General features: G+C 43.0%; 1 pseudogene; it reads left to right on the top strand.

Annotated features, from left to right (window-relative positions):
• The first annotated feature begins 12844 nt into the window (after positions 1-12844).
• On the top strand, positions 12845-14984 carry LOC102819022 (annotated as a pseudogene).
• Positions 14985-25486: the final 10502 nt, after the last annotated feature.

The raw sequence follows: 25486 nt of genomic DNA, 5'->3' as shown, positions 1-25486 counted from the left end.
GAACAAGAGGCCCAAATTTTCATTTTGCACTGAACACCACAAACTATGTAACCGGTCTTGCCTGCTGAGTTTATTTACTGTTTTCCCAGACAGATAGGAAGGGCCTGTGGCCTCCAGACTTGACCCTGTGATTTCCTCTCCCAATACAGCTGCAGTATCTCCCTTCCCCCACCTTTGTTCATATAGTTGTCAATAGTCATAAGAGGTAAAGTGTAAGGGTTGTAGAGAAAGGAATTTTTGGACCTGAAACCTTTCTTAACTTCTGCCTTCACAAAGAAGACTTTTACTGGCCCCCACCACCACCACCTTACACTGGATTCCCAAATAATAGGCTATGAGATAACATTGCATAAAGAAGACTTGGTAGGGAGTGTCTCAGGAGAAGAGAGTTGAAGGAGAAGCCAACCTACAGTGCTGTTACAACTGAGAGCTTAGACTATCCTACGGAGAGTTCCGGAGCTGGGATGGCTCTTTAAAATAGACTAATTTGAGGCAGGGAGCTCAGAGCTTTGAGTCCCTGAATTATCCAGTCATTGGGTGCAGGCCCCACTTAGGAAGGCGCATAACCGTGGACAAGGAGGACAAGAAAGTTCACTGTAGCTGATGACCAAGCCCACAGACAGCCACAGCTGAGAGTCGTCAGCAGTTAGTTTTCCCAGCAGCTGGGGAATGGATCAACAGGCCCTGATGAGAGATCTGAGTAGAGCATGGTAGTATCCACTACAGTCCACCTTTTGCATGCCCCACGCACTTGCTACTTGGAATGTGTTTGCCCTACGTGGGAAGAGATTCTTCAGGATTCTAGAGTCTAGTAGAGAACTATAGTCCCTACTATTGCAACTGGTTGTTGAAGCCATAAGGGAAACTCATCTTCCTTCTCCTCTAGCATCTTTTATAGATCCCCATCAGTTAGTACTTCTGTTATATACTTCCCTTGCCTGGTGAGATGATACAGGCCATTATCATGGACAGATCTGATGTCTGGATTACCAGGTCCTTTTTTAGACTGTAACTGCCACATTTGTCCCTCTACCAATAACACTGGGCAGAAGAACTCCAAGAGATTTCTCAGTAGATCATTTAGTAGCCAAACATGCCCATCCTTTCCCACTGTGCCATCCTTCCCACAGCTCTATCTACCGTCGAGTCGGTTCCTATTCATAGTGACGCTGTATAGGATTTCCAAGGCTATAAACCTTGATGGGAGCAGAAAGCCTCTTCTTTCACCCACAGAGCTTCTGGGTGGTGTAGGAAGGGATGGTTTGGTGCTGTCATCTTTTGCAATAATGCATCCATGTGTTGTTTTGCCGAGTGTCTAGATGGTTCAGGGACTTTCAAATTACATTGTAAGAAAGAGTAGGGAAGTAAACATAGCTCTGGAGCAAAAACCATACATGCTTACAATTGTCCATCTCACATGAACATTAACAACAAGGAATGGATATCACATCAGGCAATGTAGCTGTAATTAGAGTGATTTCTTGATTAAATTTAGAGTGATCCACTCTTGTTCATCATGATCCATCCAGTTTTGTTGGGGTCTTTTGAATTTTCCATTTAAACCATTTTTACATGTGCAATTCAGTCATGTCGTGTTTCAATATTCAATAATCTGGTGCTGACAGTGTTCCATTGCTATTAATAAGGTTTTCAGTGCCTAAATATTCGGAAGTAGTTCATCTCTCCTTCTTCGTCTGTCTTCATCTGGAAGCTCAGTTGAAACCTGTCCACCATGGGTGACTGGTATTTAAAATACCTGTGGCATAGCTTCCAGAATCACAACAACACACAAGGTACCACAGTGTGACAAAGTGACAGACAAGCATGCCAGGGTTGTATTCTTTCACCATACTTATTCAACCTGTATGCTGAGCAAATAATCTGAGAAACTGGGTTACATGAAGAAAAACGTGGCATCAGGATTGGAGGAAGACTCATTAACAACCTGCAATATGCAGAAGATACAACCTTGCTTGCTGAAAACAAAGAGGACTTAAAATACTTACTGATGCAGGTCAAAGACAACAGACTTCGGTATGGGTTGCATCTCAATGTAAAGAAAACAAAAATCCTCACCACGGGACCAATAAACACTATCCATATAAATGGAGAAAAGATTGAAGTTGTCAAGGACTTCATTCTTCTTGGATCAACCATCAGCACTCATGGAAACAGCAGTCAAGAAATCAAATAACGTATTACATCAGGCAAATCTGCTGCACAAGACTTCTTTAGAGTGTTCAAGAACCAAGATGTCAGTTTGAGGACTAAGGTGTGCTTTACCCAAGTCATGGTATTTTCAATAACCTCATATGCTTGCGAAAGTTGGATAATGAATAAGAAAGACCGTAGAAGAATTGATGCACTGAGTTATAGTGTTGGAGGAGAATATTGAAAGTGCCATGGGCTGCCCAAAGAACCAATAGATGTGTGTTGGAAGAAGTACAGTCAGAGTGCTCTTTGGAAGCCAGGATGACCAAACTTTGTCTCTCATACTTCAGACTTATTTTCAGGAGGAACTAGTCCCTGGAGATGGATATCATGTTTGGTAAAGTGGAGGGTTGGGAAAAAGAGGATGACCCCCAGCGAGATAGATTGGCAGAGTGGCAGCGGCAATGGGTTCAAGCGTAGCAACGATTGTGAGGTTGGCCCAGGACCAGGCAGTGTTTCGTTCTGTTGTGCATAGGGTCGCTATGAGTCGGTACCGACTCGATGACACGTAACAACAACAATCTGGTCATACCAACTGTGCTCGCCATGTTGCACAACCGTTACCACCATTTCCAAAGCTTTTTTTGTTTGTTTGCTTTTCCACCTTCTTTCATGTGTGGGAAAGTTCCCAATGGTTTGCCCTAATGAGAAAATAATATATATGGCTTCCCTTCCAGTATATGAAAAAAAAAAAAAAAAGGAAAACAACTTCTATCCCCACCCCCCACTTCCTTTTCTTTTTAACTGCCTGCCCTGTCCAGTTTTATTAAGGTCCATATTGGTGAATTGGAGTCCTGGTGTGGCACCAATGCGCCAGACTGCGAAGCCGTTTGAACTGCAAGGTCGGCGGTTCAAGCTCACCAGCTGCTCCTTGGAAAACCTATACAGAATAGCTACGGGTCGGTATCGACTCAACAGCACTTAACAACAACAATAACAACAATTGGTGAATTAAATGTGGCTATGTTGAGGACTACCAACTCTGCATTCTTTATATTGTTGAAAGTGGTCCTAACATGCCCCCACAGTGTGATACCGTGTATGATGGAGGATCATGGCTTGGTGTGGGAGAGGAAAGCATTTCAGAGGCGTCCATGTGGTCTTCCCCACTGTGCTAGTCCTTATTCCACAGACCTAGGAACCAACATAGAAGTTTTGCTACCCACTACTAATGGAGTCCTCGTGTGGTGCTGTGAGTTAATGCGCCAGGCTGCAAAGCCGTTTGAACTGCAAAGTCGGCAGTTCAAGCTCACCAGCCGCTCCTTGGAAACCCTATACAGAGTCGCTGTGGGTTGGAACCACTTAACAACAACAACAATAACTAATGTTTATTCCTATTAGATATTTGGGGGCCCAGGAAATTACCATAGGGTAAGTTTATAGACCCAGTGGAATCATCACCAGTCAAGCCTGGGTTAAGATTCCATTTATTACCACCATATGTTTCTCTCTTCTAGTGGACCCATGGTGGAGCTGGAGCTCTGGTAGCGTAGTGGTTACAAATCCAGCTGCTAATCTCATGGTCAGCAGTTCGAAACTACCAATGTTCCGCGGGAGAAAAATGAGGCTTTCTGCTCCCATAAAGATTTACAGCCTCGGAAACCCTGTACAGGGTCGCTATGAGTCGGAACCGACTCCACAGCACTTAAGAACAACAGTATTGATGTGCACTCAGACCCTATTTCCAGTATTTCTTGAAAAGTCTGTGTGTCTTATTTTTAAAAAGAGCATGCTACTAAGGAGCTCTGGTAGCATAGTGGTTACAAATCGCACTGCTAACCTCAAAGTTGGCAGTTCGAAACTACCAGCTGTTCCGCGGGAGAAAGATGAGGCGTTCTGCTCCCGTAAAGATTTACAGCCTCGGAAACCCTGCGCAGGGTCACTATGAGTCGGAACCGACTCCATGGTACTTAACAACAACAACAACAATTGCCCAAGTAAATGACTACAGGTCTCTTTGGTAAAGGTATGAGCCTCAACCAATCAGGGATGGTCAGTAGTTTGATTCTACCAGTTGTTCCATGGAGAAATGAGCCTTTCTGCTGCTGTAAAGATATTCAGCCTCGGAAAACTTATACAGTGTCACTAAGAGTCAGAATCAACTCAATGGCACACAAACATATGTATATATGTGTGTGTGTGTTGTTGTTGTTGTTATGTGCCGTGGAGCCGGTTCCAACTCATACTGACCCTGTACAGGGTCTCCAAGGCTGTAAATCTTTACTAGAGCTGAAAACCTCATCTTTCTCCAGTGGAACAGCTGGTAGTTTCAAACTGCTAACCCTGAGGTTTACAGCCCGATGTGTAGCCACTACGCTAACATTATATATATATATAGTGTTACAATGCTCCTTTAGCACTGTCTGCGAATGTCCAAAGGGCACATTTTGCAAGGCAGCCTCCTGTCCATAGACACTCAGCTTTACTTGGTCTAGAAAACCCAAAGCTGCTCTGTCTCTCTATGCCATCACTTCTACCATTGCCTCTGCTGCCACCACTTTTCCAGGTAGAGATCTCACACTGCGCTCATGACTCTCCCTTCTTGATGATCCAAGGATCATCCTTCTTCTGAGATGGCACCTTTTAAATCTAGTAGGATGCGAAAACTAACCAATCTCAGCATTAGAATCCTATACACCCTATTCGTATGGTCCCATCCAAACATTTGGTGGGAATTAAGATGACTTTGGATAGAAAAGCCATATCAAGTAAATCCATGGTATCACGGTCTGTTTCTGGAAGAACACACACTAAAACAATGATGCAAAAATGAAGCAACTTGGACAAGTCGCCTTATCTCTTCTTGACCTTTAGGCACTTAGAGCCTCAAAACCTCCCAGGCAGAGGACAGACTAGTCTGTTTGTATAGTTGTGCAGAAAAGATTCCACCAGCTTCTGTGGTTACCTAGTCCAGCGCTCTGTTCTCATTACTTTGCTTTTTATTTGCAGCCCCCAGTTCCTCCTGCTATAATTTAAAACCACTTCATCATCTTAGGACCTTTTTCTTTCTTTGAGAGATGGAGAAAAACTGACCACCAACTTGGGTGTAAGAGCCCTTTATACACCCAAACACGGGTATTAATTTTACTTCTCCAGGTTGAATAATCCACGTTCTCTTCACCATTACCCATCAGTCCTGTTTTCCAGGTTTTTAATCATCTTTGTGGCTGTAAGCTGTCACCCCCAGCTGCTCACCGGAGACTGGCCTGCAGGCTCCTGGAGACCACCAGATGCATGTTTTAACCCAGAGAAGTACACAGGAGGGGACGTGCCCTGACTGCTATAAATCACTCTCTCCCTCTTCTCCTCCCCAACGTGGGAGAACAAGCCCCAGCTTGCTGTTGAAGGTCATAAAACTTCTCTTATTTCAAGGGCCCCTTTATTGGGTATGTTCATTGTAGCATGCATGCCAGTCCGCCAAAGGCCCATAAAACTTCCCAAGGCTTTGTGCGAGGTGACCCCACAGGCCTGTGCCTCAGCAATCCCACCCTTAAGCCCACAATGAAACTGTTGCTGGCTTCACCCAGAAATGGACTGGCTTTAATTTGCCTGTGATTTGTTCATTAGCTTTACAAATGGCTTTTGAGGCCAGACAACCCCTCCTAACACTGAGTGCTTGATCAGTGGATGGTTAGGGACTTCCTGGGGGAACTACAGACTCTAGGGTCTCCATGGAAATAACCAAGCAATTACTTCAGGGGAAAAACTGGCTGCCTTTGAAGGGTGAACCAGTGCCAAAAAGCAGCTGGGATGCCCTCTCTCCGATGGGCAAAGGTGTTTCGTCTCTTGTTCTTGACAACATGGCCCAGTGTTTTGTTACTGAGAAGTGCCAGATGTTCTTGCCACTCCATGATGTGGAATTCACTCCAGCATCCTACCAGCACTGGAAACCAGAGCCAAGGGCCATGAAGGGGACACTAACTCCTGGTGATCCCGTGTGTACCAGAGTAGAACTGTGCTCCATAGAGTTTTCAATAGCTAACTTTTGTGAAGTAAATTGCCAGGCAATTTTTTCAAGGTGCCTCTCATGAACTTGAACTTCCAGCCTTTTATCTAGCAGTCAAGTTCATCAACATACAGAAATTCCTTTTATTGGGAGAGTGAAGCTCAATCAAAGTAAATCAGTAGGAGGATAATATTTATATTATACTTAACTTAGTGGTTAAGAAGGAGGCCTGGATGACACATTGGGGTGCTAACTGAAAGATCAGCAATTAGAGTATACCATTCACTCCGTGGGAGAAATAAAGGTTTTCTGTCCCCACAGAGATGTACAAAGTTGGAAACCCTATGGTGGTGGTGGTGGTTGTGTGTCTTGGAGTTGGTTCCGACTCATAGCGATCCTGTATAGGGTTTCTGAGGCTATAAATCTTTGTTGTTGTTAAGTGCCGTCGAGTCGGTTCCGACCCATAGCGACCCTGAACAGGGTTTCCGAGGCTTTAAATCTTTACGGGAGCCGAAAGCCTCATCTTTCTCCCATGGAACGGCTGGTAGTTTCGAACTGCTGACCTTGCGGTTCACAGCCTGATTCATAACCACTACGCTACCAGAACTCCTTACAGGAACAGAAAGCCTCATCTTTCTCACATGGAGTGACTGGTAGATTCGAACTGCTACCTTGTGGTTAGCAGCCCAACTCATAACCTACTATGCTACAAGGCTACCTCAGAAACCCTATACAGAAGCGCTATAAACGGAACCAATTTGACAGCACACAGCTACCAGTGTTTAAGAGGTTAAGAGCACAGGTTTAGACCAGTCTAACACCAGCAGAAAACCAAACTAAAATAACCCAAACCCATTCCCATCAAGTCAATTCCAACTCATAGCAATCCTATATGGTATGAGAGTAGTTTGCTCCTCAGTGTAGAGGAAACAAAAATCCTCACCACTGGATCAATAACATTGTGCTAAATGAAGAAAAGATTGAAATTGTCAAAGACCTCATTTGGCTAGGATCAACCATCAACACTTAAAGAAGCAGCATCAGGAAATCAAATAACATATTGCATTGGACAAATCTGCCACACAGACCTCTTTAAAGTGTTGAAAAGATGTCAGTTTGAGGACTAAGGTGTGCCTGACCCAAGCCATGGTATTTTCAATAACCTCATATTCCAATGAATAAGGAAGACCGTAGAACTGATGCATTTGAGTTATGGTGTTGACGAAGACTATTAAAAGTGCCATGGACTGCCAGAAAAACAAATAAATCTGTGTTGGAAGAAGTACAGTCAGAATGCTCCTTAGAAGCCAGCATGGCCAGACTTAGTCTCTCATACTTCAGACATACTATCAGGAGGGACCAGTCCCTGGAGAAGGACATCATGCTTGGTAAAGTGGAGGGTCAGTGAAAAAGAGGAAGACCCCCAACTACATGGATTGACACAGTGGCAGCAGCAATGGGCTCAAGCGAAGCAATGATTGTGAGGTTGGCACAGTGTTGGTTGGCAGTGTTTCATTCTGTTGTGTATAAGGTCGCTATGAGTTGGAGTCAACTCAACGTCACCTAACAACAACAAAGCAACGCTACAGGACAGAGTAGAACTGTTCCATAGGGTTTCCAAGGCTTTAAATCTTTACAGGAGCAGACAACCTCCTCTGTCTCCCTCAGAGTAGCTGGTGGGTTTGTAGTGCCATCCTTGTGGTTAGCGGCCCAACATTTAACATATTATGCCACCAGAGTTTCTAAACAACAGTAGAAGGAATAAACAAATTAGCAATGTTCATAGGGTGGAACGTAAAAGAGCAAAGTATCGATACTCGCAACAAGCATGGATGGATCACACATACGTTATGCTGAGTGAAAGAAGCCAGACATATTAAATACTACATGATTCCATTTTATGACATTTAAAAACAGGCAAAATTTAATCTGTGGCAGTAAAAGTCACAATAGCGGTTACATTGCAGGAACTGGTATTGACTGGAAAGGAAGACAAGAGAACTTTCTGGGGTAATGAAAATGTTCTATATCTTGATCTGGGTGGTTACTTATACATACATAAAAAGTCATCATGCTATTCACTTAGGATCTGTGTATTTTTGTTGTTAGTTTCCATGAGGTTGGTTCTGACTCATGGAGACCTTATGTATAACAGAATGAAGCATTGTCCATCCCTATCCCATTTTCAGGATCAGTTTGGGTCCATTGGCAATCCCGCTAACCGAGGGGTTCCTTCCATTTTGCTGATCCTCTATTTTACCAATCATGATGCTCTTTTCTAGTCTTTCCTAATGATGTGTCCAAAGTAAGCGAGCTGAAGTCTTGCCATCCTCACTTCTAAGAGCATTCTGTACACTTTATTGCATGTAAATTACACCTTAGGTTAGTATTGGTTTAACTGTGTCTCAAGAAAACTATCCATTGTAATTATAACCCTTAACCAAGAGGATGCAATCCCATTTGGGATTTTTGTTTTCCGTTGAGGTGTAATCCATATTGAAGGATTTTCATGATGAAGTACTTCAAGTCCTCTTAGCTTTCAGCTTTCAGCCTGCATATCTCAGGCTATTAATGAGTCTTCCTCTAATTCTGATACCACATTCTTCTGCATATAACCCAGTTTCCTCAGATTATTTGCTTAGCATACAGATTGAATAAATACAACAAAAGGATACAACCTTGATACATACCTTTCCTAATGTTAAACCACACTGTATCCCTCTGTTGGGTTCCAAAGGTTACCTCTTGGTCTATGTACAGGTTCTGCAATGAGAACAAGTTAAGTGTTCTGAAATCCCTATTATTTGCAATGTTATCCATAATTTGTTATGATACACACAGTTGAATGCCTTTGCATACATAGTCAGTGAAACACAGGTAAGCATCTTCCTGGTATTCTCTGCTTTTAGCCAAGATCCATCTGACATTAGCAATAATATCCCTCATTCCACATCCTCTTCTGAATCTGCCTTGAATGGCTGGCAGTTCCCTGTCAATGGACTTCTGCATTCATCTTTCGTTTGTCTTCAACAGCATTTTATTTGCTTTTGATATTAATGATGTTGTTTAACAATTTCCACGTTCTATTGAGTCACGTTTCTTTGGAATGGGCACAGCAATTGATCTCTTCCGGTGGGTTGGGCCAGGTAGCTGTCTTCCAAATTTCTTGGTACAGACAAGCGCTTCTAGTATTGCATCTGTTTGTTGAAACATTCCAATTTATATTCTGTCAATTTGGGGAACCTTGCTTTTTACCAATGCAGTCAGTGCGGCTTGGGTTTCTTCCTCCAATATTATCTGTTCTTGATCATGGGCAACCTCTTGAAATACTTGAATATCGACAAATTATTTTTAGTACAATGACTCTGTATTCTTTCTATCTTTTGTGTCATTCAACATTTTACCTACAGAATCCCTCAATATTGCAACTTAAGGCTTGAATTTTTCCTTCAGTTCTCACAGCTTGAAAAATGATGAGTGTGAGCTTCCCTTTCGGTTTTCTAACTCCAGGTCTTTGTATACTTCATTGTAATTAAATGACTTTGTCTTCTTGAGCTGCCCTTTGAAATCTTCTCTTCAGCTCTTTTATTTCATCATTATTCCTTTTGGTTTAGCTATTCTACATTTAAGAGCAAGTTTCAGAATTTCTTCTGACTTCCAGTTTGGTCTTTTCTCTCTTTCCTGTCTTTTTAATGACCTTTTGGTTTCTTCGCGTATGATGTCTTTGATGTCATTCCACAACTCTTCTTGTCTTTGGTCATTAGTGTTCAGTGAGTCAAATCTACTCTTGAGACGATCTCTAAATCCAGGTGGGAGATACTCAAGGTAATTTTGGCTCTTGAAGACTTGTTTTAATTGTCTTCACCTTCAGCCTGAATTTGCATACAAGCAATTTATGGTCTGTTTCACAGTGAGCTCCTGGCCTTGTTCTGATTAATGATATTGAGCTTCTCCATCATCTCTTTCCACCAGTGTAGTTAATTTGATTTCTGTGTATTCATCCAGAAAAATTTATATGTATAATTGCCATTTATGTTGTTGAAAAAAAAAAGATATTTGCAATGACTGTTTTTGGTCTTGCAGAATTCTATCATGTAATCTCCAATGTTGTTTCTATTATCAAAGCCGTATTTTCCATCTGATAATTCTTGTTTGATTCCAAGTTTTCATTCCAATCACTAATAATTTTCAGTGTATCTTGATTGCATGTTCAACCTTCAGAGTGCAGAAGTTGGTAAAAAAAACAACTTCAGTTCCCTCATCTTTGACATTAGTGGTTGGTGTGTAAATTTGAATAAGTCGGGTTAACTGGTCTTCCTTGTAGTTTAATGAGACCATATCAATCAGCAGAGAGTGTGCTTTAACCTACTCACTTTAGTAGTAGTAGTAGTAGTAGAGTGGTTTTGATAAATGTTTACAGAACAAATTAGCTTTCCATTCACCAAATTACACACATTTTGTTTTGTGACATTAGTTGCAATTCCCCTAATGTAACAGCAATCTTTGGACTTCCTCCCTGATTTCCCCATATCCATTTGTCCTTCTTTCTTGTCCTTTCATGCCTTCTGAACTCTGTTTTGGGGTAAAACGTTACCCTTTTGGTTGTTCTTGGTTTACCTTAATTGTTCGGAGGCGTATGTTCTTCACAGTTATTGTTTTACTTTATAGGCTTATCTGTTGTTAGGCTATAAAATGATCCCAAATGTGTTTGTGAGGGGCAGCGGGGTTCAGTCTCAGATTTAAAGGGTGTCTATGAGTCAAGAGTCTTGATGTGGCACTGTGGGTTAATGCGCCAGACTGTAAAGCCGTTTGAACTGCAAGGTCAGTGGTTCAAGCTCACCAGCTGCTCCTCGGAAACCCTATGCAGAGTCGCTATGGGTCGGCACTGACTCGACAGCACTTCACAACAACAACAACATGAGTTGGAACCCACTCCACGTCACATAACAACAACCACAAGGACCACAGTTTCAGGTGTTCCACCAGTCTCCATCAAACCAGTAAATCTTTTTAATGATTTTGAATTTTGTTCTATAGTTTTCTCCCACTCTGTCCAGAATCTTCTATTGTGATCTTAATCAGAGCAGTTGGTAGTAGTATCTGGGCATCATCTAGTTCTCCTGGTCTCAGGGTAACAGAGGCTGTGGTTTTCACGGTCCATTATTCCTTTGGACCAATTTTTTCCCTGTAGCTTTGAATTTTTTCACTCTTATCTCTCTGGAAAGGGAGAGACCAAGAGTTGCATCTTAAATGGCTACTCACTAGCTTTTTTTTTTTTTGTAAATTTTTATTGTGAATTATGTGTTAGTTTACATGGGTGAACATTATCTTTACATTCATCCTGTTGTACTTGCTTTCATTGCAATGATCACAATCCCCTGCATTCATCATCAAACAACCAAAGGGTACACCCTGCACGCCTGCCCCCACCACCACCACCAGCACACAGCACCTCTCCCTCATCTACCAGTTTTTAAGACCCCAGTCACTACTCACCACAGAACATTTTCTTTGTGAACTACGTTATGCCAATTGGCTTAGCTGTCATCAAGACTGTGGTCCTTAGCCTCCATGCCCAGTGACTCATTCCTATAAGGTGTTCGGTTAGGGTTAAGAATTTTTCATAACTTTGCCTCCTGTTTGCACATGGATATATTGACAGTACATGCAAATACCTATGTAGAAATATCCTTTGCCAAATCTATACTAGGGCAAGTCTATTGCAACTAGAGTTCCAGTTCATACATGCAAGGTATGTTTAAACATGTTTCTGTGATCAGTGGATGGTTGTAGACAAGTTCTCTTAGTAACACTAATGAGACTAACACTAATTTCTTAGTCTCATTAGAGTGCCATCCCAAAAATGTATTCTTTCTGTGTCATAGAAAAAAATGATTTTGAAATTAGAGCTCATATCAAATTTTTAACAAAATTCAAGTGGGCATTTTCCCAAATCATTGAAGCTTTGCAACAAGTTTACAGGAATCCTGCTTCACGTAAAACAACAGAACAAGTGTTTTATGAAAGGTCAGACAGACCTCAAAAATAAACTCAAGGCAGAGAAGTCAGCTCACTAGGTTATGGTGACTGCTGTTTTGGATTCCAAAGGGGTAATCTGTATAGATTTTCTTGAAGGACACAGAACGATCATTGGGGCTTATTATGAAGAAGCTTTAAGAAAACAGAAAACTGCATTGGTGATAAATATATATTCTTAAAGGCCAGGAAAGTTGTGCCCAGGAATGTTTTTCCATCATAACAATGTTCCTGTTTATTTTTCATGGGTAGTAAGGACTGTGCTATGAGAATTTCATTAGGAAATCTTGCCCCATTTACCCCAAAGCCCTGCTGTTGCCCTTTTAGACGTCTTTCCCAAAACTCAAGGAACTTTGAAAGGGAACATGATATGAGTCTATCAAGGATGCCCAAACTGTCATTTTGTTGTTAAATGTCATCAAGTCGGTTCCGACTCATAGCAACGCTGTATAGGGTTTCCGAGAGTCAGCTGGTGGGTTTGAACTGTCTACCTTGTGGTTCCCAGCCCAGTGCTCATCTTACAGTGCCACACCAGGAGTCCTAAAACTGTCATGTTGACATGGTGTAAATCGTAAATCACAGAACCACAGAATGCTTTGGGGGAAGGGTTAGAGACAGGGACCCTCCACCTTCAGAAGTGTATAGTTCTAGATGACGGGTAAGTTGAGAAACAATAGCTTTATCTTTTGGTGTTTTTATTTAATAAAACTTTCTATGATTTTGTAGCAAAACTTTTTTATTTACCCTCATAATTGGTCATAGGTATAGTCCCGTTTGCTTACTCATACCGGTTCAGCTTGCAAATCCACCTATGTATCCACTCACAAATTACTGTTTGTTATTACTGATATTGTAGGATTGCATATATAATGTATTTACCTTTGGTGTGTATAACTCTTTGGCGTTGTTGTTGTGTGTATAACTGTTGTCTACAACTCTTGTTAAGGAGTCCTGGTGTGGCGCTGTGGGTTAATGCGCCAGACTGCAAAGCCGTTGGAACTGCAAGGTCCGCGGTTCAAACTCACCCAGTCGCTCCTCGGAAACCCTGTATAGGGTCACTATGGGTCGGATCCAACCCGACAGCACTTAACAACAACAACAACAACATAACTCTTGTACATCTCTGTGTCCTCTGTTTTAAAAATGTTGTACTGATCACCCCTTTATTGTAAATAGCTTTTTTCTTCATCCAAATTAACACATACCTATTATGGTGTGGCGCAATGGGCTAACGCGTCAGACTGCAAAGCCACTTGAACTGCAAGGTCCATGGTTCAAGCTCACCAGCTGCTCCTCAGAAACCCTATACAGGGTCGCTATGGGTCGGAACTGACTCGACGGCACTTAACAACAACAACAACATTATCTAAAACCTACTCATTTTTGCGATATAAAAAGAGTCCATTAGAATTTTGCAACGAAATGTAGAGAAGTACAGTAGTAAGCGTAACATTGTAGCCGCTGCTGCCGACTGAGGGGGCGCACCACGGAGGGGACACAGTACCATTTCTGCGGCAGGGATTCCCTGCCAACAGACTCCAGGGGGAGGAGGCCCTAGCCCCAGCCACGTTTCCCCCCAGGAAGCTGGACTCTATGGGGCAGGACCCTGGGGGAGACTGCAGAACCTGGAACCAGTCCCGAACCCGTGGACCCTGAATCGTTAGCCAGGGATGTCCAGGGAGCCTTCACCCCGTGGGCACACGGCTGGCCCATGAACAGCTGGAGCATGACAGTCGTCTGCTCCAGCCGGGCCACTGTGATGCTTTACGATGGTGGCCTCAAGCAGCGGCTGCAGATCGGTACAACCCTAAAGTCTTCCACCCGGCCCAGATCTACCACAACCTCAAGGCCAACTCCTTCCGGGTCGTCGGCTGGCCTCTGCAGCCAGACTGGCAAGTGGTCATCAAATATAACCAGCCCACCCTCAACTTCCATCAGTGCCATGAGGCCCGCCAAGCCTGAGGCCTCAACTTTGGTAGCAAAGAGGACGCAGTGGGCATGGCCAGTGCCCTAAAGGAGCTGGAAGGAGGTGGTCCTCCTCCACCCTCAGCAACTCCAACCTGGTCAGCCCAGAATGACCCCTCCCTGGTGGAGGTGGAGCAGCAGAAAAGGCAGCTACTTGACCAGCTACCGCACATGGAGCGAGAGAGAAGTAGGAGCTGTGCCTACTCCCCCAGCTGGGGGGCCACCCATGCTTCCAGGACCACCTTCACATCCGGGTCTGCCCCCCTCTGGCGTCTCAGCTGCACAGCATGGAGCAGGGTGAGGTCCACCCCCAGTGCATCCTCTCCCCAAGGCACAGGGCCCTAGTGGAAAGGGCACCAGAACCTCTGGCCTGGCCACAGCCATTGCCGGAGCCAAACTCAGGAAAGTCAGCAAGCAGGAGGAGTCCTCAGGGGCAGCCTTGGCCCCCAAAGCCAAGAGCGGGAGGAGCACAGGTGGGGGCTCTTGGAAGAGATGAATACCGGGAAGGAAAGTCATACTAGTTGGGGAGAAACCCCTCAAGGATGAATCTGCCAATCAGGAGGAGCCAAAGGCTAGAATGCCAGCCCAGAGTGAACCTGTGCAAGACCCTGGGAGAAGAAGAGCACAATTTTGCCAAGGACGTAGTCTTCTTCTTCAGTGACCACCTGCGAGGCCCACCCCTCTATGACCAGCTCTGGTGATGAGTCAGACCTGGAAAACATGAAACAAGAACTACTAGAAGAAGGTGAGAAAGGAGCTGCACAAAGTGAAAGAGGAAATCATTGAAGCCTTTGTCCAGGAGCTGAGGAAGCGGGGATCCCCCTAACCACAGGAACCCAGAAGAGCCTCTTCTCCTTTCTTCACACCCCACCGTCACCCAGCTTTTCTCTCCCTCAATTTGATTTGGAATTGGCTGAACACTACACAGGATTGTGTCTTCCCCCATTCCCCATCCTGCTTGGAAAACCCCAAGGCTTCTCTGGCGCCTTGCCCACACCCATTGTTGTTGTTGTTGTTGTTAAAGTGCCATCAAGTCGGTTCCAACCCATAGTGACCCTGTATAGGGTTTCCAAGGAGCAGCTGGTGAGATTGAACCACCGACCTTGCAGTTCAAAAGGCTTGCAGTCTGGCGCATTAGCCCACAGCGCCACACCAGGACTCTGCCCACACCCATACTGGCTGCTAATTTGGCTGGAGAGGCTCCCACCCCTTTGCTTCCTGTGGTCCTTCCCCTCTGCCAAGGGAGGGTTCCTCTACTGGGGATGTACCAATTCACCCCACAGTGAGGGGAGGAGGGAATTACAAATTCCCTGGTTCTAGATTCACTTTATTGCTTAATCCTTCAAATTTTTGTTTTTTAAAGGAAATACGTATATATATAAGGATCTCTGGTAGCATAGAGGTTATGAGTTGGGCCACTAACCTCAAGGTCAGCAGTTCGAAACTACCAGCTGTCCCATGGAAGATGAGGCTTTCTGCCCCATTGAAGATGTACAGCCTCGGAAACCCTATAAAGGGTTGCTATGAGTCGGAACTGACTCCATGGCACATAACCAAGCAACCAAGTATGTATGTATATATTGTTGTTGCTGTTAAGCGCCATCGAGTCAATTCCAACTCATAGTGACCCTGTACAGGGTTTCAGAGTAGTAGCTGGTGAGCTTGAAATATATATATTGGAATTTGGGGGATGAGGGTAGGGAGGGAAATTTTTTTTCTCTTGGTTTTGATAAAATATGGTATGGGGAGTTTTAAAATGCTATCGCCCAGGGCTTATCCTATTTGGGGCAGCTATTTAAGGTGGGTCCCATTGGGTTAGGGACCCCTCATACCTCTGTCCCTTTTTAACATGCTGTAAACCTTGGAAACTCTATACACCGTCACTATGGGTCAGAACCGACTCAACGGCACTTAACAACAACTTTTTGGAACCTCAGAGGGTTTTATTTGTTTTTTTTTTAAAGCTTTTATTGTAAATTGAATGATTGGTAGTTTATAGGGCAGAACATCAGTTTTGCACTCAACCAGTTGTATTGCATCATTGCAATAATTACAATCCCCTCCATGTACTATCGGTTAACAATATTTGCCTGTATTCCTTTTTTTTTTTTTTTTTTTTAATGTACACAAAACACACAGAAAATATATATTCATTTAAACAACCAAAGGGCACATTTTGCAAGCCAGCCTCCTGCCCGTAGGCACATAGCCATTCTCCTTCCATAGATAGGTCTAGAGCCCTCAGCTAGGGAACTCTAGTAGCATAGTGGTTATGAATCAGGCTGCTAACTTTAAGGTCAGCAGTTCAAAACTACCAGCTCTTCCATGGGAGAAAGATGAGACTTTCTGCTCCCATGAAGATTTACAGCCTTGAAACCCTGTGCAGGGTCGCTATGCATCGTCATTGACTCCACGACACACCACCACCACCACCACAACCAGAGTCCTCAACTGCTCTGTCTCTCTATGCTGTCGCCTCTGCTTCCATCTCTGGTTCACTGCTTGTGCCACTGCTTCTCTGGTTAGGATTCCATGCTCTGCTCATTCTTATCCCTCTTGATAGTCCTAGGGTCCTCTGTTCCTGGAATGTAAGATTACTTCCCCCTTTTTATTATACATCTTTTACCTTACATTTAGTCATGATAACAATTACGCACTATTGAATCTAAAGAATCCTATCCCCATCCTCTTTCACCAGACCCATCAGATAAGAGGAGACTTATTTAGTGGAGATTCTACCTTACTTACCCTCCTCGCTCTGACACTAAGCGCACTCTTAAAAACTTGCAAGCCAGCCACTTGGTACCTTTATAGCCTCCCTGTCTCATTTTAGGTAGCCAATGTCTAAGTTGTCTAAGTTGCCCGTCCTTATCAACCCTGTGTACTGAGGGGATAGACTTGATCCTTGATGTGAAAACCCCTTCCCTCTCCATTGGTATTTTGAGCTACTACGTCAAGTTCATTAAGTTGTAGCAATTGATACTTGCTTTCTCTATCAAATTTATTTATCATCCTCTAATAGGCACTCTGGTAGCATAGTGGTTATGAATCAGGCTGCTATCCTCAGGGTCAGAAGTTCAAAACTACCAGCTGTTCTGTGGAAGAAAGATGAGGCTTTCTGCTCCCATAAAGATTTACAGCCTCGGAAACCCTGTACAGGGTCCCTATGAGTCGGAACCGACTCCATGGCACATAACAACAACAACAGTAGAGTTCTGCTCAGCAAGCCATCCAAGCTAGGTCAAATGGGTACTATCTGCAAGTTTGGGCATTCTTGTGTGCCTCCCCCCACTTCAGATCAGCTGGACACTTCACTTTTAGCTTTAGTTCCCGCTGGCTAGGTCAGTATCCATGAGCTCAGGAGTTCCCAAGTCTCTCCAAACTTCGGACCAACCAGCCCTTCCTCTTCTCTCTCTCATCTTAAGGTCGTCAGGATGGAACATGGTCAAACTCAGCCGGTCTTCATTACTGCCTTTCCCCCACTTCCATTCACAAGTAGACCAGGGCAGTCACCAGTGAGCTTACAAGTCTGCTCTTGTGTTCCCTTTCAGTCTTGGAGGGGGGTTTATCCTGATGGGCTGACTTTTCTTGCCTTGATGGCTCCCAGGTGAACACCTTACTTATTCTTGTAACAGCCAAATGGTCTGGGTTTTTTGCCCCCCGTTGGTCTTTCTTTCAAGAAGTATCTTCTGTTTCTCTAGCCACTCTGGATTGGTCTGCATGTCCTTTTATGTGGGAATGTCCTACCTCAGAAGGTTCCCTCTGTTTGTTTTTTGTTTGTTTGTTTTTTGGGGGGGGTAGGTTTGCAGGGTGGGAGGGGGCATTTTTTATCTCCTGGGGCAAATAAGATGAAGGAGAAAGGAAAAGGGAAGGAAGCCTTGCCTCTCCCACCTTTACTTTTTGCTTCTTGAAAAATGGGTCCCTGCAGAATATTTTAAAAAGGCAAATTAAGCACAGAGAAGCAAGCACAAACACAGGGGAAGATACATGCCACGTAGAAATCACCAAGGAATGAAAGAATATTGGGTCTACAGAAGCTGAAAAAGATCTTCTTTCAGAGCGGCAGTGGTGTGCCAGGGAGTTGGTTCTAAGTCACAGTGACCCTGCAAAGGGTTTCCTAAGCTGTAAATCTTTATGGAACAGAAACCCTCAGTAGTTTCAAACTGCTGACCTTGTGGTTAGCAGTCCAGTTTGCAAACCACTACACCACCAGGGCTCCTTTCACTCAGCGCAGTGACCCCGAATTCAAATTTTTTTGCCTCCTAAACTGTGAGAAAATTAATTTCTGTTCCTTAAAACCACCACTTGTGGTATTTCTGTTATAGCAGCCCTAAGAAACTAAGGCAAGGGGTAAAGCACAGGCTTTCAAAAGGGCCATCTTTTGAAAGCTTCACATACAAGGGATACAGATTTGTACTTCAGAAGGTTGTTGTGAGAATGAAAAATGGTAATACCTGGCACAGAATAAGGGCTCAGTACTAAAAGTCGTGGGTAAGTCAAACATGGAAGACTAGACTAGACTGGGACAAATCAGAAAGCTCCAGCTTAGATATTTTCCACATGTTCAAATCGATGGCCTACTTAATGAGTCCGAACATTCTGAGAAGAGATTTAAACATCTGGTAAAAAGTTTATAGCTAATGATAAGTACATAGAAAACTAAGAAACCAAAAAACCAGACAACTATTAACTCCAAGGAAAGGGTTGTACAAGAATAAAGAAAATTTAACCATAATTCACAGCGTGGCTCAGCTGTCTAAAGCATTTACAATCGTAATAAGATAAACACTGACTAATGATTCAATCAAAAGTACATTACCAGCAGATTGGAAGCATGAGAATGGATGAGTAGATACACATGTGTGGAAAGGACAAAGGAAATGAAAAAAAATTTTTAAAGAAAGAATAGATTAATGGATTAAGAACAATGCCCTAAATTTGATCAACATAATGAAAGATATTTTGGTTCATTAAAAAATTTAAGCTATTTCCTCCCCATGATAATGGCATGAAACAAAATGTGTATGAATTGTTGAATGGAAAACTGATATGTTAACCTTCACTCAACTCATAGTAAAAAGGTTTTTTTTGTTTTAATTTAAGCTGTTCAAAAAAGGCACCACCCACCCTCTGTCATCAAGTCAATTCCAACTCATAGCGACCCTAACAAAAAAGACACAGTGATAATAATATTCTTAAAGGACAACAAACACAAGGCTTTGGGATAAGCTCAGAGTCATCTGGGAAAGGCTATATTTCCCTATCAAAGGGAAAACTGTGAAATTCGGAAGGCATAGAAGTTTTTAGACGTTAAAAAAAGAAATGTTTTATGTATTTTTCATTGAGGAAGGTTCAAAAAAAAGTAATAAATAAATAAATGTGAAAGCATCTGCTTATGTCAAATCTGTGGCAGAGAGAAACTGATATGTAGGTAGTGATGCTCAGAAGGAGTGTATTTGACACTGTTCATTCTCCAAGTTCAGCAGACCTAGTGCTCAACACACCCACTCACAACTGAGGGACTGTAACAAAATGGAGGCTTACCAATCCTGGGTTGTTGATGTTATTAAGTGCTATCGATTCCAACCCATAGCGACCCTGTGTAGGGTTTCCAAGGAACAGCTGGTGAGCCTGAAGCACCGACCTTGCAGTTCAAACAACTTTGCATTCTGATGCATTAATTAGCCCACAGAGCCACACCAGGACTCCAATCCTGGGTTGGGTGCTTCTAAATGATTTCCCGTAATCAAAATTAGAGATTTATTTTTAACATGACAATAATAAATTTTCCATGTATAAACCACTTTATAATTTTCAAAGTGCTTTTATATTCATTGACCAATTGGATCTTCACATTAATCCTGCAGACCAGAAAGAGGTTTCTGTTTCCTTTGTTTGTGATAGCTGAAGCTCAGGCAGGTTAAGTGACAGACTGTTGGTCACACAGTAAACTAGAGACAGAACCAAGGTTAGAACTGAGGTGAACTGGTTTCCTACGGCTGCATAACAGGACTCCTGGTGTGGTGCTGTAGGATCAGCACTGGACTGTGAACCATAAGGTCAGTGGTTCAAACTCACCAGCTGCTCCTCGGAAACCCTGAACAGGGTCGTTATGAGTCGAAACAGACTCAACAGCACTTAACAACATAACAGACTACCACAGTGATCCTGGGTGGTGCAATTGCTAAGCACTCAACTATGTATCAGAAGATTGGCAGTTTGGACCCACCCAGGGGCACCTTTGAGGACAAGCCTGGTGATCTGCTCCCAAAGGGTCACAGTCTTGAAAACCCTGTTGAGCAGCAATATTCTGCACACAAAGATCTCCATGAGTCCGAATCAACTCAGTGGCGACTAACAACAGATGACCACAAATTCATCAATTTAAAATCACATCCATTTATTATTCTGTAGGTCAGAAGTCGGGCCATAGTGTGGATGCATTCTCAGCTCACAAATGACTTCAACTGCAATCTCACCTGGCGCTTAGGGTCTTGTTTTCCAGCTCATTCGAGTCATTGGCAGAATTCACTTCCTTGCATTTGTAGGATGGAGGTTTATATTTTCCTGCTGGCTGTCAACCAAGGGTCATTCTCAGCTCCTAGGGGATACTTTTGGTGTCCTTGTGTGGTACTGTAGGATAAGTGCCAGACTGCTAACCACAAGCTCCTTCCCTTGAGTGTGAGTCTGACCTATGAATATGATGGGGCATCACTCCTATGATTAGGTTATGTTGTGTTAAACAGATGCCTTTAAGAAAGGAAGATTCAAACCCACCAATTGCTCCTTGGAAACCCTATCCAGGGTTGCTATGAACTGGAATGGATGAGATGGTACTTAACAACGAACAACAGGGGACACTTTCAGACTCTTGCTACATAGCCTTTCCCATTTTCAAAACCAACATTGGAGACTCTCCTTTGCCTCGATTCTTTCTCAGGCGTCGAATCCCTGTATTTAGGAAGAGTCCAGCACCTGTTAAGGGTTCATCTGATCAGGTCAGGTCCGCCCAGAATAATCTTCCCTTCTTAAAACCAACTGTTCAACACAACATAACCTAGTCACAGGAGTGATCTCCTGCATATTCACAGACCACACTCACACTCACAAGAAGACTATACAGAGCAGCTACACCAGCAGGTGAGGGGCTTGAGGGCCATCTCAGAATTCTGCCAACCATAAGAAGTATAGTGACCCAGGGCTAGAGCTTCCTTCACTGATACTCTATGTTATGAAAAAGAAAAGGATCTGCTTAAGGGAATATCTTTGGGCCAATGATTATATCTGTTCAATCTGAAATTGTAAAATGAGTCTACTTCAGCTCATTGCAGCAAAGGTTTACAGTATAAATTATAAATTGGGGACCTATTTGTTCATGAGGGAGAGTGGTGGCTCTGTCTGATATGCACTGGCTTGCAAACCACAAGGTTGACAGCTTGAGCCCACCAGCCTATCTGCAGGAAAAGACGAGGCTTTCTGCTCCTGCAAAGATTTACAGAATCAGTAACTCTAAACAGGGTCGCTGTGAGTCAGAAGCAACTCAATGGCACTTAACAACAACAACATTTGTTCATGACACGTCATAATTTGGTAACCTAATTTTCTCAAAAGAACCATTCGCTAAAGCTTTTCGTGAACATCAGGTGAAAGATCTTCAGAAAAACAGAACCACTTCCAGACTTCTTGCTGTTGTTGTTGTTAAGTGCCGTTGAGTCGGTTCCGACCCATAGCAACCCTGTACAGGGTTTCCGAGGGTGTAAATCCTTACGGGAGTAGAAAGCCTCATCTTTCTCCCGCAGAGCGGCTGGTAGTTTCGAACCGCTGGCCTTAAGGTTCGCAGCCCGATTCGTAACCACTACGCTACCAGAGCTCCTTGCTAGTTAAGTAGTATTCTTGTTGTTAGTTGCCATCAACTCAGTTCTGACTCACAGCGACCCAATGCACTAAGGAACGAAACACTGCCCAGTCCCGTGCCATCCTCACAACTGTTGCAGTGCTTGAGTCCATTGTTCCCGCCACTGTATCAGTCCTTCTCATTAGGCCTCTTCCTCTTTGCTGATGACCCTCTACTTTACCAAGCAGGATGTCCTTCTCCAGGGTCTGGTCCCACTTAATAACATGTTCAAAGTATATAAAGTCTCATCATTCTCACTCTTATGGAGCATTCTGGTTGTACTTCTTCCAAAACAGATTTGTTTGCTCTTCTGGCAGTCCGTGGCACTTTCAATATTCTTCTCCAACACCACAATTCAAATGAATCAATTCTTCTACAATCTTCCTTATTCAGTGTCTAGCTTTCACATGTATGTGAGGTAATTGTAAATACCATGACTTGGGTCAGACACACCTTAGTCCTCAAAGTGACATCTTAGCTATCTAACACTTTAAAGAGGTCTTTGGCCACAGATTTGCCCAATGCGATACATCCTTTGACTTCTTGACTGCTGCTTCCATGAACATTTATTGTGGACCCAAGTAAAATGAAATCCTTGACAGCTTCAATCTTTTCTCCATTTAACATGATGTTATTTATTGGTCTCATAATAAGGATTATTTTTTCTCACATTGAGGTACAGTCCATGCTGAAGGCTGTATTCTTTGATTTTCATCAACAAGCGCTTTAAGTCATCTTCACATTCAGCAAGCAAGGTTGAGTCATCTGCAAACTGCAGGTTGTTAATGAGCCTTCCTCCAATCCTGATGCTGCATTCTTCATGAAATCCAGCTTCTCGAATTACTTGCTCAGTATTCAGATTGAATAAGTATGGTGAAAGAATACAACCTTTCCTGCTTTGAAACCAGGCAATATCCCCTTGTTTTGCTCAAACAACAGCCTCTTGGTTTAGGCACAGGTTCCACATGAGCACAATTAAGTGTTCTGGAATTCCCATTGTTCTTAATGTTAGCCGTAGTTTATTATGCTCCACATAGTCAAATGCCTTTGCATAGTCAATGAAGCACAAATAAATATCTTTCTAGTATTCTCTGTTTTCAGCCACAATCCATCTGACATCAGCAATGATATCCCTCGTTCCATGTCCTCTTCTGAATCTAGCTTGAGTTTCTGGTAGTTCCCTGTTGATGTGCCACTACAACCATTTTAAAATGATCTTCAGCAAAATTTTACTTGTGTGTGATAGTAATGATTCCATTCAATAATTTCCATATTCTGTTGAGTCACCTTTTTTTAGAACGGGCACAAATGTGCCTCTCTTCCAGTAGGTTGACTAGGCAGCCGTCTCCCAAATTTCTTGGTATAAACTAATGAGTGCTTCCAGAGCTACATCGGTTTGTTGAAGCATTTCAATTGGTATTCCATGAATTCCTGGAGCCTTGTTTATCACTAATGTCTTCGGTGCAGCTTGAACTTCTTCCTTCGGGATCACTTGTTCTTGATCATATGCGATCTCCTGAAATGGTTGCGCATCAACCAGTTCTTTTTGGTACAGTGACTCTGTGTATTCCTTCCATCTTCTTTTGATGCTTCTTGCATCATTCAATGTTTTGCCCCAGAGAATCCTTAATATTGCAAATCGAGGTTTGTATTTTTTCTTTCGTTCTTACAGTTTGAGAAATGTTGCACATGTTACACACATGGACCTTTGCAGATGGAATACACAGGAGTCAAACTGACTACATCTGTGGGAAGAGATGATGAGAAACTCAATATCATCAGCTAAAATAAGGCCTGGAGCCAATTGTCAAAAAGGCTATTAATGCAAATTCATGTCATATACAAATTCAAGCTAAAGTGGAAATAAATTAAAAACAAGTCCACGAGAGCCAAAATAGAGCCTTGAGTATATTCCACCCGAATTTAGAGAAGATATCAAGAATAGATTTGACACATTGAACACTAATGACTGAAGACCAGAGGAGTTGTACGATGTCATCAGGAACATCATGCATGTCTGTGAGCAAGTGTAAATTGCTACAGTTAAATGAGCTGGACCTTTGCTTACGGTTGCAGTTGCTCAAAATTCCAACCGGAATGGAAAGATTCTTCATATCAAGGAACAAGCTTGTTTCCTCAGTGCACTAGGTTGATAGGGATGAGCAACCTGGACATTGGCTGTCAAAACGGGGGCTCTATAAATGCACAGAGTGGCTAGCTTACAAGGTTTCATGAGTGTGCTTAGTTTCAGAATGAGGAGGGTAAGATAGAATTTCCACTGAATAGTTTTCCTTTTTCAGATGGATCTGGTGAAAGGGGATGGGGGATGATGGCGATAGGATTTTATGATTCAGTTGTAAGTAATTGTTATCAGGACTAATTGTGATTATCACAACTGTAATTGTAGAAGATGTGTAACTAAAAGGGGGAACAGTTAATCTTTCATTTCTGGAACAAAGAAGCCTAGGACCATCAAGAAGAAAGAGTGTGAGTGGTAAATCGAGATCCTAACTAGAAAAGCGGAGACAGAGACGGTGGCAACGAGAGATAGAGCAGCTGAGGACTCAAGGCCCATGGACTGAGTAAGGCTGTGTGCCTGCGGGCAGGAGGCTGGTTTGCAGAATGTGCCCTTTGAATGTTTCGGTGAATATGTACATCAAATATTTTTGCTTTGCTCATTTGTGAAATATAAGATGTAAAAGGGAAGCCACAAGGAGGAAGTCGGATAACTGTTGTTGCAGGGAGGGGGTTGTAATCTTGGAGATGATTTGTAAAGCTGATGATCTTGTCTGTTAACCTTCACTCAATTCACAATTAAAAGTTTCTAAATAAAACAGAACAAAAAAGAATATTATGCATGCAGAAAGCACAAAGTCACTAAAAAGACAAGATCAAAGAGGATGTTAAAAGAGACTCTGAAACTTGTTCTCGAATGTAGAGTAGCTAAAGCGAATGGCAGAAATGATGCTGTAAAAGAGCTGAACAGAAATGTTCAAAGAACAGTTCAAGAGGACAAAGTATTACAAGGAAATGTTCAAAGACCTAGTTGAGGGAAGAACACACTCAACTAAGCAGTAAATATCCATAAAATTCACATCACTGTTGGTTGAGTTTTTGCTTACTTGAAGCCTTCAACTTTCCTAGCTAGCATATCTAGCTCATTCTTGATTATCCTCAGCAGATGCCCTCACCTCTACAAAGAAAATGAAGTCAACTGCCTACCCACTGCCGCCCAAGCTCCTCATTTCATGGCCAAGGACTTCTTTACTGATCAGATACCAGCCCCACTTCCTCTACAGGGACTTTACCCCATCAGTCCTTTTTGCTCTTTCCTGCATCTTCCATCCTATACACTCCAGTGGCCCCATCCCACCTGTGTCCTTGAGTGAGAACACCCAAGGCTACATGAGCTGGACTGAATGAATATTTCACAT

Source organism: Chrysochloris asiatica, unplaced genomic scaffold (assembly GCF_000296735.1).
Source record: "Chrysochloris asiatica unplaced genomic scaffold, ChrAsi1.0 scaffold00062, whole genome shotgun sequence".
In the NCBI taxonomy this organism is placed as follows: domain Eukaryota; kingdom Metazoa; phylum Chordata; class Mammalia; order Afrosoricida; family Chrysochloridae; genus Chrysochloris; species Chrysochloris asiatica.
Note: the sequence above shows the minus strand (reverse complement) of the source record. Positions and strands in the feature narration are given on the sequence as shown.